Here is a 17,253-nt window from a genome sequence, read left to right as displayed (position 1 = left end):
ACAAAAAACAGGAAAGGCAAATTTGCTCTCTCTTTGAGATGGAATGTTCAGTTTTTCTTGCTTGAACATCAGAACTCCAAGTGCTCTGGCTTTTGGACTCTGGAACTTATACCAGTGGTCCCCTAGCTTCTCAGGCCTTTGGCTAGACTGAGAATTACACTGTTGGCTCGTTTTGTTTGGAGGCATTTGGATTTGGACTGAGCCATGTTACCAACTTCCCTGGTTCTGCAGCTTATAGACAGTATATTGTGGAACTTCTCAGCCTCCATAATTGTGTAAGCCAATTACCTTTACATATCTCCTCTTGTCTATCTATCTATTCATCTTATTGTTTCTCTTTCTCTGGAGAATATCGACTATTACAGCCCACAATATATTTTTCCTCTCTCTCTGGTTTGTCCTTATATATCAAAACACAAATTACTTGCTACTGGAAAGAAACATGTTAAAAGAATTAAAGGGGAGTCTTTCTGGTAGATAGGCTTAGTTTTCAGCCTCTTTGACGTACAATTTAGAAGGACATATGAAGACTATATAAGGGAAAAGAAAGATTAACCAAGTCTCAAGGAATGAGGAGTAGACTGATAGACCTATTCTAAAGTATGACTTGGCTGTGAGTAGCCATATAACGGTGGATATGTCACACGTTGAGAGAGCTCCTGTAAGAGTCTCTTCACTGTCTTTTCCCTTGCTGAGTCTATAGGAATCTGTGAGAATGGAAAAAGTTATTTATAAGCAATATTACACACTCAACATTGTGGGTCTTCAGGGATCCAATGGTAATTTCTGATGGTCCTGGCTGGTCATACATCTATTCTTACTCATCTCTTTTCTGGACACATTTGATGTTTTATATTTCAGATCAAGTAAAGGTAATATAAACAAGAAACCAGAAAATTTAGGTATTCTACCTTTAATAGAAGTCCATATACTCGTTGCCAAAGAGATGCTCTTCCATTGGATCAATTTCCATGTGAGTAGCAGAAAACTAAATAGGTAAGGCAGTTGATTATTTGAAGTATTTTGCAGTTGGAGAACCTGGCTGTCCTCCCAAACCATGGAATTCAGGGAGATTTTCTGGTTAAATTCTCAAGAATAAGCATATACTTTGTTGGAGTGGAGAACAGTATGAAAATCTGGAGGTATAAAATAATTCTGGAGAGGCTTTTGTCTGGATTATTCCAATTACCAATATGACTCCATATTCATAGTAAAAAATTAAAAACATATTTTTGTTTCTTCTGTAAAGTATAAAAATAGGAGGGCCTGCCCTCTACTCTACATGCTGGCTGTCAAGATAATAACATAAATAGCAACTATTTATTGAGAATTTACTGAGCACCTGCCACTAGACTAGTCACTTAACATTAATTATCTCATTTAACCTTGACATTTAATTTCCACAGACTAGATCATAAAGTTTCACACATACCATCAGCACCATTAACTGTAGTCATCATGCTATATATTAGCTTTCCAGAATTTATTTATCAGATGTAACTAAAACTTTGTACTGTTTGTGTCTCCATTGTTCTGACCCCAAGCCTCTGGTAAACACCATTCTACTATCTATCTCTATGAGTTTGACTTTTAGATGAAACCCATGAGACCATGTAGTATTTGTTTTCACTTAGCACAGCATCCTCCAAAGTTATCATATTGTTGCAAATGACATGGTTTCCTCATTTTCAAAGGCTGAATAATATTTCAGCACTGTATTTTCCTTATCTATTCATGTATTGATGGACTTAGGTTGATTCCATGTCATGCTATGGCGAATACTATTGTAGTGAACATGGAAGTGCAGACATCTTTTTTTCTGACGATTAGTGTGGTGGAAATTTTTTTAGACACCTGTGGGTCATCTAAAGATCTTCTTTTCATACCTATTCAGGTCTTTTACCCCTTTTTCAATTGGGATATTTATTTACTTGTTATTGGGTTTTTTCAGTTCTTTGTTAAATAGTAGATCTCAATAAACATAGCCGTGTATTTTGGATAACTCCTTATCAGGTATGGTTTGCAAGTATTTGCTCTCATTCCACAGGTTGTCTTGTCAGTCTGTGGGCTGCTTTCCTTTGCTGCTCATCAGCTTTTGTAATTGCTGAAATACTATTTGTTTATTTTTTTCATTTGTTACCTGTGCTCCTGGAGTTAATGTTTGGAAAGTCATTGCCTAGATCAATGCCAAGAAGCTTTCCCCCATTTATTTTTTTTTTTAAGTAGCTTTAAAGTTTCAGGTATTTTACTTAAGGCTTTAAACAATTTTGAGTTGATTTCATCCCCAAAATGAATTTAGCAAATAATCCTGTTAACAATAACATATAAAATATTTAAGGAATAAGTTGAACCTAGGAGGGATAAGATTTGTATACTGAAAAATATAAAATATTGATGGAAACAATTGAAGACAAACAAATGGAAATATATCCTGTGTGCATGGATTATAAGAATTAATATCATTAAGATGTCCATACTACTCAAAGTGATCTATAGATCTGATGCAATCCCTATCAAAATTTCAGTGGCATTTTTCATAGAAATAGAAAAAAAGTCATCAAATTAATGTGTAAACTCAGGAGAATCTAAATAGCCAAAGCAATCAGGAGAAAGAAAACAAAGATAGAGGCAATTTACTGCCTGATGTAGTCGTGATAAAGCATAGTTATCAAGACAGTGCAGTACTGTTGTAAAAACAGGTGTATAGACCAATGGACTAGAATAGAGGGTCCATAATTAAAGTCACATATTTACAGTCAACTGATGTTTGAGAAAGTTGCCAAGAACACACAAGGGAGAAAGGATAGTCTCTTCAATATATGGTGTTCAGAAATCTGGGCCTCCATACATAGAATAAATTTCAATTTAGATTTAAATTGGGAGACTATAGCCCAAGGCAATATATTATACGAAGGTAATATTAATTTTGAAAATTTGGTAAAACCAAGTGCATATTAAAATATCTTTAGTTTCTCTTATTCAATCCCTATCAAAATTCTAGTGCCATTTTTCATAGAAACAGAAAACAAATCATCAAATTAATGTGTAAACACAGAAGAACCTAAATTGCCAAAGCAATCATGAGAAAGAAAATGAAGATAGAAGCATCATCACACTACCTGATGTAGTAGGCACTTTTTTTTTTCATTCAACATTATCTTTCTTTTATAGAACAAGAGACAAATTATCATCAGCAGGGTAGCACTGCTTTGTGAAACAACTGTACATGAAAAGGAGTAAAGCTTGAAAACCGTAATCCTAAGGCTAGAGTTATCTAAACTGTGGGTAGCATAAAGATACAAATGGAAAGAATATTTCATTTTAACCAGTTATTCCAAAGAAGGTAGGTGAATGGTACTTCTGTTAGCCATTTAAACATTGGTATGTGTCTGCTTTTTAGAAGATTTGGAAGTTAATAAAAAAATAAACTTACTTCCTAAGACCGAGAGAATGAGAACAGCTGTTATTCAATGACATTTGCTGTTGAGAAGGCTCCCCCCGAACCCCATTAGAGTGGTATGTCATATTCAGTGGAGACTAAGCTCAAAGAAAACAAGTCCTTTTACTTTGGAAAGACAATCTATTGTGCTAGACCTCAGTTTTCACTGATTTTGAGTGAGGCCAAGCCAATTTTTAAAATTTCATACATCCCTACCAAATTTTCATTTTTAATATTTTAGATTAATTAGAAATAATATTATTAATTTAACAGTAAAACATTGAACGTCTTCTCAGACAAAGAAATGTGCCAATTATTAGAATGAAGGACGAGTGGAGATATCTAGAGGGCAAGTTGTCAAGGAGCCCAAGACTAGTGACTGTGGGTTTTGGAATAAAAAGAAAATAGTTTAGAGTGACTCTGAAAACAAAGCAGCTGAAGCCCATAGGTTAATGTAGTTGCGCGCTCTCTCTCTCTCTCTCTCTCTCTCTCTCTCTTTGGTGCATCATAAATTTCATATGAAAGTCTCTTAAAGTATAGATTCCTCTGTTGTACCCTGAGAAGTTCAAAAGTTGGGTGCATGAGGGCCCAGGAATCTGGATTTTTAACTAGAGCATAGAATGATTCTGACAGACTTTGACCGTGACTCACATGTTGAGGCTCACTGGTTCAGTGGCAGTGATTAATACATTAATATCACCTTGGGAAAAGTGAAACTACTCCTTTGGGGAGATGTTTGAGAAGGGCTTCGTGTGGTGTTAATGACCTTACAAATCACAAGCAGGCAGCTTAGGAAGAACAGTCCAGGCTGAGGAAAGGACAGTCACAGAGCACTGAGGCAGGAAGACATAGAAGTGTCAAGGGTGAGCAGCTGCTGTTTGCTTGATATGGCAGGATTTCCCAGTGGGCTGGCAAGCAAAGAGGCACAGATGGTTGGCTGGGCCTGGGTGGACAGGCCCATGGATAGAGATTTTACATTTTCATCCTTCAAAGACAGGAGCTTTGTAATCAGGGGAATTCTCAGGTTTTTGGATAGAGAGCAGGTGGCTGAATGCAGAGTAAGTTGATGGTAGGCATACTCCAGGACAGGAGACCAGTCAGGACGAATGCTACCTACTCTCTGCTCTTCTTTTGATCAGTCTAATAACACGTGGAATGAACACAAGTGGACCAACTGACACTCTCCCGCAGTCATAGGGGTGGCACCCCAGTGTTCTGTTCAGACAAGGCGGTGGTGTCTGTGTCCCAGACCACTCATAGGGAGCCTGCATTCACAGATCCACAGTTACAGATAGCCACCAAGCTCTATGCCACTTTAAAGAATACCCTATTTGAACCAAATGTATGATATGTCAAGATCATTGTAATGTTTTGAGCAACTAATTAAAAAAAAGAAGTCCCTGTGGAGGGAAGTGGGCATACAGCAGCCCACAGCAGTCAGCTAAAGTACTGAGCCCCCCGACACCTAACAGAAATAGCCAGCAACATAACACCTGTCATGCATTCAGACTCGGGCCTCTGAACTGACCAACAAGCACGAGATGGCAAGAAAACCGTAGCAACCAGGGGAGTATTTCCTGTGCTCCAGCACCTCTAAGAGGTTCCACAGCTGTGAGTCCTGGAGTTTCAGTTAACTCAATTCTCATTTTCATGCGTGGAACCCCAGAAAGCAATTACTGTGGGTAACTCCAAGCAGCAAGCAGAGAACCTTGCACATACACACTGGCAGTATACCCTACAAATGGGGCTTACAGAGGAGCACTCCATAGGTACCAGCTACCACGCAGTGTGATCAGATGCAAGCACTCTTATCTGCAACCTGTGTATTCCAGAGGAGACAGCAACCCTATACCCATATGTGCCATCTAGCACCACATCAAAGTTACTTCAATACCTCCACTCTAGACCACCATACCAGACACAGTCTGAAATATACATGGGGTAGCCCATGCTAGATCTGACAGCACTAGACACACAGAGCTTTTCTTCAGAAGAAATACAAGACTGTATACCCTATCAGGGAATAACCTGGCTGTTAATCACAGATAATTAAGGACCAAATTCTCGGACCCAACAGAAAACTAGTAGGTACCTAGATACACCAAAAATTGTTGGGGACCTCCTAGAATTTTATCAGAGGTGAGTTGATGTGATCACCACCTCCACACTCAGAGAAACTTAGAGGTAAAGCCAAGGAGAGGTGGGCATCTTCTAAAGGTCCCAAAACCTGATGAATGCAAATCAGGAAGACTCAGTAAGAAATCCCTTCACCTTGGCATGGATTATAATAAATAGTTCTAATGTCAATATTGACCTTACAGATCCTATTTTTCATATTGGATCAATAGATGTTCTTCTATTATTCACTATTAGATCCCTCAGCTCATTCGATTGTTTTAAAACATTAACTGGAATCATTCTTTCTTTGTTTTCATATCTCAGGTTTTCAAGTGCTTCTGTTTGTATCTCCTTTCTCTCTTGCATTCTCTGCTCCTGCCTCAAATCTCCTCCATCCATTTTCTTCTTCTTTTTATCTTGGTATATATTATTCTTTTCTATTTTTTCATTTTTTAAATTTCTTTGCCTAATTTTTCTCTCTTCCCTTTTTCAACCCTTATATAGTGCAATGGTAATTTTATTATATTTAAAAAATAATTTATTAAGCTATCCCAGAACATTACTATAGTTTTATAACTGCATTAGAAGATCTGTGGAGAATATTTTTTAAATTATTTCCTCCCCTAGGGTTTATTTATTAGTACATGTTTTTTTCTCAGAATAGATTGCAGTATCTTCTTTCAAAGTGATATCGGTACTGGGAACAACAGAAAATACACATTGAATGGAAGTATCAATACTTGGATATTTTCCCAGCCTGGGGCACTTAAAAGAAGGAAACTCACTAAATTGTCTCTTGCATAAAAGTGGAATCAATAATCATCACAGGAGATGGGTAGACATACAAACAATATGAACAAAGCAAGGAGACAAATCACCTCAAATAGCCCACAAAACTTCAACAATATTGTAACCACAGTGGAGGAAATACAGGAGAAAGAATTTACCAAATTCATGGTTAAAATGTTGGATGAGAAGACATAAGTAATGAACAGCAAGTGGAAGATCATTTCAATAAAGAAATTTCTCAGATAGAGATTCTGAGAAAGAAACAAATAGGAATCCGGAATTGGAAGACTTAATAAATCAAACTAAATATTTAGTTTGAAGCATCATTAGATTAGGCCACATAGAGGAAAGATTCTTGATCCCTGAAGGCAAAGTATACAATGTTGAAAATAAAGGTGACAATAAAAAAAGAATGTTCAAAGACCATAACAATAATATACAAGAAATCTGGGTTGGGTGTAGTAGTGCATGCCATAATCTCAGCAACTCTGGAGACTGAAGTAGAAGGATTCCAAGTTCAAGGTCAGCTCCACAACTTAGTAAGACCCTATCTCAAAATTTAAAAAAAATAAAAATAAAATAAAAAAGTGCTGTGAATGTGGCTCAATGGTTAAGCATTCCTGGGTTCAATCTCCACTTCCAAAATAAATAAATAAATAAATTTGCGGTCACATTAAGGGACCAAATCACTGTCTTAGAAAAATGTATTGTAATACAAGCTAAAGGAATATAAAACTTTTTCAAAGAAGTAATATCAGTAAAATTTCCAAACCTTAGGAATGTGATGGAAATCCAAAATCCAAATACAAGAGGCATTTAAACCCACAAATAGTCATGATGAAAAGATCTTCTCAAAGGCACATTATAATTAAAATGGTTAATATACAGAACAAGGATAGAATTTTTAAAGTTGCAAGAGAAAAAATGGTAGGTCACATTTAGAAGGAAACCAACTTGTATTTCAACTGATTTCTTAACTGAAACCCTAAAATCTAAGAGAGCTTGAAATAATACATGCCTCACTCTGACAGATAGTGGGTGCCAACCAAGATTACTATAGCTATCAAAATAGCAAAACTATACTTAATAATTGAAGATGAAATAAAAATATTTCACAATAAGCAGAAACTAAAAAAAATGCATAACCACTAAGACAGTGCTACAAATCATACTCAGTGAAAAATTTATGCAAAGGAAATGAAAAAAGAATATCACAGTCAATGTATGGATAAATCTTACTAGAAAAAAATAGCTAAAGGAGAATCAAGTCTGAATGAGGCATTAAAAAATAAAAATGGCAGAAAATAAAAAGCATCTTTCTATGATAACACTCAATATAAATGGTCTAATATCTCCAATCAAAAGACATAGATTGGCAGAATGAATTAAAGAACAAGATAAACAATGATGTGTTGTTTGAAAAAGACTCATACTACAGACAGACATTCACAGGATGAAGGTGAAATGATGGAAAAAGATACATCATGCAAATGGGCACTAAAACAAACAGAAATAGTGCTCTCATATACAAAGTAGACTTCAAGCCAAAATGAATTTAAAAAAAAGACAAAAATGTCATCTCATATTGGTGAAGAAAATCATCTAATAACAAGTTATAATGTTTGTATATAATTATGCCCCAAACATTGGTGCACTTACATACATACAACAAACTCCACTCAATATGAAGAATCAAGTAGACCATATTACAATAATACCAGGTGAGTTCAACACAGCTCTTTCACAAATAGACAGGTCATTCAGACATAAACTAAGTAAATACTCATTAGATTTAAAAAATACTATTAAACAAATGTAACTAACAGGCATCTAGAAAAAATTCCATTCATCAATAACTAGATTCACTTTCTTCTCAGTGGCACATGAAACCTTCTCTAAAATAGATCATATTTTAAAACAAAAAGCAAGTCTTAGCAAATTAAAAAAGAGAGATAATTCCTTGCATTCTATCGGATCATAATGAAATGAAATTAGAGCTCAATAGGAAGAAAAAAACAGAATCACTTTAATGCCTGGAGTTTAAAGAATTCAATTTTAAATGAGGGACAGATCATAGATTATATCAGGGGAAAAACAAAATATTCTTAGAAACAAATGATAACAGAGATAGAACATATGAAATCTTTGGGACAGTATAAAGGCAGTTCTAAGAGGAAAGCTTATAGTATCAAGTGCCAAAGTACACAAATAAATAACCTAATATTATACCTCAAAGCTCTAGAAAAAGTAGAAAAAATAATGCCCAACCCAATAGAAGATAGAAAATAATTAAATCAAAGTCAAAATTAACAAAATTAAGAATAAAAAATAAGAGTTAGGATTAATGCAACAATGTTTTGGTTCTTTGAAAAGATAAAAAAAATATTGACAAACCCTTAGCCAAACTAACCAAAAGAAATAGAGAGAAGACTCAAATCAACAAAATTAGAAGTGAAAAAGAAAATATCACTACAGACATTTCTTAAATCTAGAAGATCTTTAGAAACTGTTCTGAAAATTTATACTCTAATAAACTAAAAAACAAATTTACAAATTTCTAGACACATAAGTCCTATCCACGTTTAACCATGACAACATAGAAAATCTAAACAGAACAATATTAAGCAATGAGATTGAAGCAGCAATTACAAGCCTTAAACAAAGAAAAACCCTCGACCAGATGGCATCTCAGTCAAATTTTACCAGATCTTTAAAGAATTAATGATAATCTTTCTCAAATCTTTCCAAGAAATAGAAAGAGAAGGAATACTCCCTAATTCATCCTATGAAGCCAGTATTACCTTGATACCAAAATCAGATAAATACATAAAAGGAAAGAAAACTACAGACCAATATCCCCTATGAACATAGATGCAAAGATATCATCAAATCACATTAAAAAAAAAACACTCAAGACAGTACACCATGATCAAATGGATTTCATCTAAGGCATGCAAGGTTTGTTCAACATACCACATCAATAAATGTAATTCATCATATAAATAGAATTTTAAAAAGAAATAACAGGATCATCTCAAAAGATGCAGAAAAATAATTTAATAAAATCCAGGACCCATTTATGTTAAAAATGCTGGAGAAACTAGGGATAGAAAGAACTTACCTTAACATTATAAAGGCTGTATATTACAAACTCAAGGTCCACATTATAGGGAACAGAGAAAAGCTGAAAGTGCTTCCTCTAAAGTCAGGAACAAGATAAGGATGTCCACTCTTACCATTCCTATTAATCATGATTCTGAACTAGCCAGAGAAAGCAGAGAAAAGAAGGAAATAAAGGTATACACATAAGGAAAAAAGAAATTGAGTTTTTCTACTGCTGTTGTAATCTTATATTTACAGATATTAGAAATCTTCACCAGAAGACTTCTAATGTAGATAAACAAATTCTGCAAAGAATCAGGGTATAAGATCAGCATTCATAAATCAACAGCTTTTCTATACTCAAAAAATAAATCTACTGAGAATGAAATCAGGATAACTATCCCATTTCCTATAACCTCAAAAATAAAATCAAACATTTAGAATAAATCTAACCCAGGAGGTGAAATCTGTAGAATACTGAAAAAAGAAATTGAAGACCTTTGAAGATGGAAAGATGCCCCATGTTTTTGGATAGGCAGAATGGCCAAGTTATAATAAGCACTATACAGATGCATTAGAATACCAATGGCATTCTTCACATACTAGAAAAAAGTCTTAAAATTCATTTGGAAGAATAAAGACCTGAAATAGATGAAGCAGTACTAAGCAAGAAAAGTGAAGTACAAGACATCACATTAGCTGATCTGAAATTATCCAATAGAGCAATAAAAACAGTATGGTGCAGACATCAAAACTGACATGAAGACCAATGGAATAGAATACAAGGCACAGAAAAACCCACATAGATACAGTCATCTGATACTAGACAAAGGTGTCAAAAACATATATTGGAGAAAAGATTGTTTTTTAGACAAACAGTTTTGGGAAAACTGGAAATCCATATGTGGGAGAATGATACTGGATCCCTATCTCTCACCCTGCACTAAAGTCAAGTCAAAATGAATCAAAAACAGAAATGAAACCACAAAGTTTGCAACTGCTATAAGAAAACAGGCTCAACACTCCAACATACTGGTGTAGGTACCAACTTCCTTAAGAAGACCCCATCTCTCAAGAAATAAACCCAAGAATTAATAAGTGGGAAAGCATCAAATTTAAAGGCTTCTGCACAATGAAAGAAATGGTTAAGAGTGTGAAGAGACAGCCTACAAATTGGGAGAAAACCTTTGCCAACTACTCCCCTTACAGGGGATTATTATCTAGAATATATAAAGAACTTAAAAAAACCGATACCAAAAAATCAAACAACCCTATCAATACTGGGCAAAAGAATGAAAGACAAACAGACAGGCAGGCAGGCAGACAAATTATAGTGATAAACCATGAGGGAAAGGTGAGCAAGTTGGGAGTATAAAAATTAGAAGGGGGTCTTTGAAGAAGTAATGTGAGCAGAAACCTGAATTGAGTGAGTGTGAGCCATGGGGAACTTGTGGGGAAGAGATTCCAGACGTGAAGACAGAGTCAAGACCCTGAACTGGAAATAGGTCTGTTGTTTGGGGAATAGTAGAATCGTAAGCATAGCTAGAGGGAAGCACTTGACAGTGTAGAGGGACAGACCTAATTCATTCTGTGTATGATTTTAGTGGTTCTAGGCGTTGACTAACATTTATAGCATTACATGTATGACCTCATGAGGTCTTTTTAAAACATCAAATTTGTGAAATAAGTGCTATTATCTCATTTTTTACAGGTAAGGAAACTGAGGCACAGTGAAGTTAATTACCTGCCCAAGAACACAGTCATATCCCAGCAGAACTTGATATGAGTTCAAGTATTCTGGTTCTACTACACCAACTGTTTCTAAGACTCTTTACTATTGGGCCCAATGCTTCTGAGGAAAAGTAAATTAATTTAAAGTATTTTTAAAGAATGAGGGAGCAGTTCAATTCACAATAACTAAATTGTGGAACCAATCAAGGTACCCTTCAGCAGATGAATGGATAAAGAAACTATGGTACATATACATAATGGAATATTACTAAGCATTAAAAGATAATAAGACCGTGGCGTTTTCAGGTAAATGGATAGAGCTGGAGAATATCATGCTAAACAAATTAAGCCAATCCCAATAAACCAAAGGCTGAATGTTTTCTCTGATAAGTGGATGTTAATCCATAATGGGAGGATGTGCATGGGAAGAATAAAAGAACTTTGATGGGGCAAAGCGAGGGAAGGAGGGAAAGAGGAATGGGGGCAGGACAGATGGTGGAATGAGATGGATATCATTACCCTAGGTACAAGTATAACTGCAAATATGGTGTGATGCTACATTGTGTACAACCAGATAAATGAAAAGTTGTGCTGCAATTGTGTACAGTGAATCAAAATGCATTCTGCTGTCATATATACCTAATTAGAATAAATAAATAAATAAATAAAGTTTAAAAAGATCGAGGGACTAAATATTAAGAAGTATTATGTTGTTGAACAGTGCTAATTTTTGGAGGGACACAAACCATTGTATGTTTAACACATTCTTTTCCATCAAACACGGATTTTTGTTGCCTTACGGGTGGCATCACCTTACTGAGAAAACCATGTGTATTACACCATAATGTCTTTCATCCATACAGAATTTTATGGCAAAATGCTCCTATAAATAAAGCTTTTATCCATAAATTAATAATTTTGGTTATAATTCAGTAAAATGTCTAACATAAAGATTTTTATTACAAAATTTTCTTAGGGATAAATCAGTAGCTGAATGAGATTGCCTTATATTTGAGGATGGAGAAGACCTGAATGTTTTTGAAGAATAAGGCACAGATTGAAAGTAAAAATAGGTAAGGCCTTATCTGATATCCAGGGAGGACTAGACACCTTATATTCTGAAATTGTGTCTCCTTCAGGGCAAATAAAGATGAACAGAGATGGAGGGACGAGAGATTCAGGGTTGTTCCTGGTGGCTTACGGCTTTTTAGAGATGTAAAACCTGGACCAATGACACATGGTGTGTAGTTGGGGGTGGGTTAGTAGCGTCAACAGACAAATGATATCAAATTTAATTAAACAAATAGGATTTTATAAATGATTCACCAACTGGTGCAGCCATTTCTCTGAAAATGTAGAAAAGGTGGTCTGCTGAAAATGCCAGAAGTCTATAAAAAGGTAAATTGTATCAGGTATGGTGGAGCACTCAGAGGCTGGGGCAGGATGACAAGTTCAAGGCCAGTCTTGGCAACTTAGTGAGACCCTTTCTCAAAATAAAAACAAACAAAAATAAAAAGGCTAGGGAAAAAAAAAAACTTGAGCAGGCACAAAGAAATAACATAACAATAAAAGCAGGTGGGTTACCACCAGGTCACTTCCAGTTGCTATTCTTGTAGGGTTAAAACAAAGGGGATTCTGTGTCATGCCAGCTAAAACTGACATGTTTAAGGACTTGGCTATTCTCTATCACTCCTAGACTCTCAGAGGCCAGGTAAAGGACTCAGTTTTGGCTTGATGGAAATAGGGCAAGTCGTGGAGTGCTTCCTGTAGAAGTCAAATGCCTGCTGGATCTTCATTGGCAGAGATTCTTTCAGGTTAGCGTAAGAAATAGATGCTAGAGTTTTTGTTGCTTGTTTTATTGGTGGAAACAGACATGCTTTAATGATCTCAGGCATTCTAAGTCTTGGCCCTTTGAAAATCTATTGGAAATGATATAAAAACCCTTCCTCTGCCTTTTTTGGCAGAACTGGATCAATTTTCATCAACTCTGATATCACTCACTTAAGTCTCAAAAGTGCACATACCAGGCTCAAGTTAAGAGAACTCAGACCAGGGTGAGTCTGTTTAGGGCTTGGCCTGAGCAAGGTCATCATGTAGACTGAAATAAGTGCTTGGTCCCCACAGCCTTTGGCCTCGACCCAAGGAGCTCTGCCTGCTTACTTTGCTGCCACTTCTGTGGCATCCCGGGGGCTGTTCCCTGAATGTCCTCAGGACAGGCTCTGCTGCCCAGTCCTGATTCTTCTTCTTTTTCTCATCTGTCATTCCCTGGAACCCTAATATTTTCTTATGACCTCATTTTTTAGCAAAGCCAAGAAAATGAACATAAGAGAATGAGTAGAAAAAGAAGTGTGGTTGGTGGAGCCGCCAGCAGATTCTATGCAGGGCATGTGAGGGCACCTTTCTTGTGCTGTGAAGTAGGATGAAATGAAAGCCTTTCAAAGAGAGCTGGATCCTGTAATGCTGTTTCCTGTCTCCCCTCTGCCCTGTCTCCCACCACCTCAATTCCTGCCCTGGGGAGAAAGTTCAAAATAACTTTGTGATGACAGAATGACAATGACTTTGGATCCAATTATGTGATCATAACCTGGAAACAACCCTTCCATTTGAGGCTTGCCAAAATACTGAACTGTGAAACTCAGATTTCAATGAGAGATATGAAAGAGACTTGAACTCAGGGCCCTTTGGACATTTCCTTCAATATCAAAGAAAGATTTTTTTTTTCCTCCTCTCTGAAAATAGGATAGGAAATGGCAACTGATTAACTCAGTGAGAGACTGTAGAAACAATAACCATGAAACTAAGAGAGGGGGAAAAAATGGATGCCGGTTAATGTCAAGCTTGCAGTTATCACAGGCTCTGATTTTTGTTTACATTTTACATATTTTAAGAGTTATTCCACTCTTCTGCTATAGAGTCCTGAGTGCTGAAGATTAACTACTCAGGGCTTGGCACACAGGAAACGGAAGCATGCAAATGTCTACTTTGGTTGAACTGACAACTATAAACACAGACCTAAAGCACCACATTATTTTCTAGAAGGATGAAATAACTTGGAGGTAGGTGAACTCTTGCCATGTGTGGTGCTGGAAGAAAAGAACACTTGTGAGAGAAAGAAGGACAAGCAACATTCATCTTTCATGTGTGTGTCTATATTTACACACAAATACACAAAATCCATTCAGGGGTTATGTTTGTGTGTACATATAAGTATTTATACACATATGTACATGTACAGGTCATAGAGCACACTCACATGAATACATACCAGACATGACTTTGAGCTTACTGAAAAAAAAAATACTACTGAGGAGGAAATGAAATGGGTCTTTTGAGGACATTGGCCATACCACATACCACCAAGCCCATTGCTTTTTGTAGGGCAGATCATATGTTTTGCATATGTTTATTTTGGGTAAGAGAGGACTCAGGGGTAACATAACTGCTTCAAAATTTTGGAGGGAAACCACATGGGGGAAGAATTTAACTCATTCCATATGGTTCCAGAGGGTAGAACTGAGACTGAGATGTAGCATATTTCTGTTCTAAATGAGAACGCCTTTCTAACAATTCGTACAAAACAAAAGAGATGTAGATTTTTTTTTTCTAAAAGTAGTTAATGATTTGCCTGCTCTGGGAAATGACATGTGGCAGGGGATAAATGGCCATCTGTCACCATAGTACTAGGGGGTATTCTGAAATTCTGTAGGGATTTGGACTAGTCCACAAAATATATGGAAGAACACCTCTACTTCCATTCTGAAATTCAACAATTCTCTAAGCTACATAAACAGGATTTGAGGCAAGACATGCCAGATAATGGCTTTGGTTTTCTGATTACCTTTTTTAAAAAAAAATCAATGAATTATAAACAGCTAACTCTCATCTAAGTCCAATAGATGAGTATTTTCTCTGTATTCTATTTAATTTGGGTTTTCTTTTTCCTCACCTCAATTTTTTTTTTGTGCTTTATGTTTTCTTTTCTTCATCCTGCCAGTTTACTCTATATTTAAGGAATGACATGTAAGTAATGTGTGTCAAGAAAACAAGAAGAAGAAAAAGGGGGAAGAAAATGTTCACTTCTCAGCTTGTCTGAATATGTGAATGTGCACTGTTTCCATACACAGGTCTGTGTATGTAGGTGCACATGGGTAGACCCTCAGCCATGGTGCTGCGTAGAGAAGAGCAACTGGAGTATTTTTAGCTAGGACAATTCTACTCTCAAGCAGATGTTTGCAAATTGCGGTGGTTGGGAACCACTTTTGGTTGTCTGAGTGCCTGGGGGCTGCTACTGGCATTAGGTGGAAGGAGGGAAGGAATGCTCAGTGTCTTGCAGTATCCTGGCCAGTACCATCCCATACTGTATCATGCCACCCCAGTATTCCTAACCTACAGTATACTGTATTCCTGCTATGGAGATAGACTATCTGGGTCTGAATCCTGGTTCGGCCATTTCTAGATCTGTGATCTTGAATAAGTACTTTAAACATTTTGGGGTTTTTGTTTCCTCATCCATAATAGAGAGGGTGATGAGTATCCAGCTCACAACATTACAAAGATAAATGTCTTCATATTAGTCAAGTGTTCAAAAGAGTATAGTCATAAAACATTTAACAAACATAAGCTACAAGTTTGATTTTTCTGAATTGACTGAGAATGGACTATTTGGATTCATCTTATGATGCAAGTATATGAGACTTTCTGTATGCTTTAATTGGTGTCTAGGAAACTAGAACACAATGAACCGTACTTGCAAAAATGTGGCCGATGAATACTTGAAGTTGTAAAGTTACTATGGTATCACCATGGACACAAATGTACACTGAGCATTGATAAAATTAAATTTAATTGTCTTTCGTCTCTCACATGCAAATATATAGTCAACCATCTTCTTAATCCCTGTAATCCTGACAAAAATGCACCCATAGATACACACACAGAGATGCAGTTGTAATTAATACAATTTGTGTTTAAGAAATTTTGCCACTGTGTATTTACTTAAAAAGTATATACAACAAATGCATCTAAAACGTGGGGAATATGGGATTTCAAAAAAGGTTTTTAAAATTTCTTATGCTTGAGAAAGTTGAGATTAATGTTGACAGACACTTAATCCTACACTGATGGGGACCGTTATTTTATCTTTTTACAGATTGACTCAGAAGATATTTCAAGATTTTGCCATATCCCAAAGTCATAATCACAGACTTTGATGATCATTCTGTCCTAAATTCTAGAAAGTGCATTTGATTAAGTGTAATCTGTTAAAATTTTGTAAGGCCATTGAAATTGTTTCTAGAGAAAATTTTCCCAACATTAGCTTGTGTACTTTTCATTTTTAATTTATTTTATGAAAACAGAGTCAAGCTTCTTCATAATAATGTGTGTTTTGGTATGATGAACAGTATTTCCAATTGGTTTTGTCCCATCTGTTTAAATAATTTCCCTTTCCCATTTGACCAGCTCATTTGGAAGGAAACACAAGTACATATGCAATATGTGGACTGAACCATATGATTTCCCCAGGATGATTATTATATTTTTCTATGAATATATATTCTATGAATATTTTATATAAACACATAAATCTTTTCCTATCTTTCATGGGTGTATTTTTGATCAGTCACTGGCACATGTAACTTGCATAAGCTGGATGCCAAGAATTCCATAGATAACAAGGATAAATCTTCTAATTTATTAAAATATGTTTTTCTAGTTGTTCTGAGCACTAAATGACTTCATACAAGTCAAGTGCTTTGAAAAATATAAACATTCAAAACATTCAGGAGATATCAGCTGTGATTTTGATCTTTATGAAGTGACTGGCAATGGGATGCTTGGATTCATCTAGATTGTTGAGTACATGATAGTTTCTATATGCCTTAAGTAATGTTTAGGAAGCTGGTATTTAGTTTCATGGAGAGGATGGGGACATCTTGTAATTTATTAAAATATGAATACTAGATATACAACTCTGGTACAGTATATTGATTATCAAGGAGGCTGTGTGTGTTTGGGGCAAGAAATATTTGAGAACTCTGTTTTATACTGAATTTTAAGCTCAGTTTATACTCTAA

The sequence above is a fragment of the Spermophilus citellus genome (genome assembly GCF_964194105.1).
Source record: "Spermophilus citellus genome assembly, chromosome: 11".
In the NCBI taxonomy this organism is placed as follows: Eukaryota; Metazoa; Chordata; class Mammalia; order Rodentia; family Sciuridae; genus Spermophilus; species Spermophilus citellus.
This window is presented reverse-complemented; position numbering follows the sequence as displayed.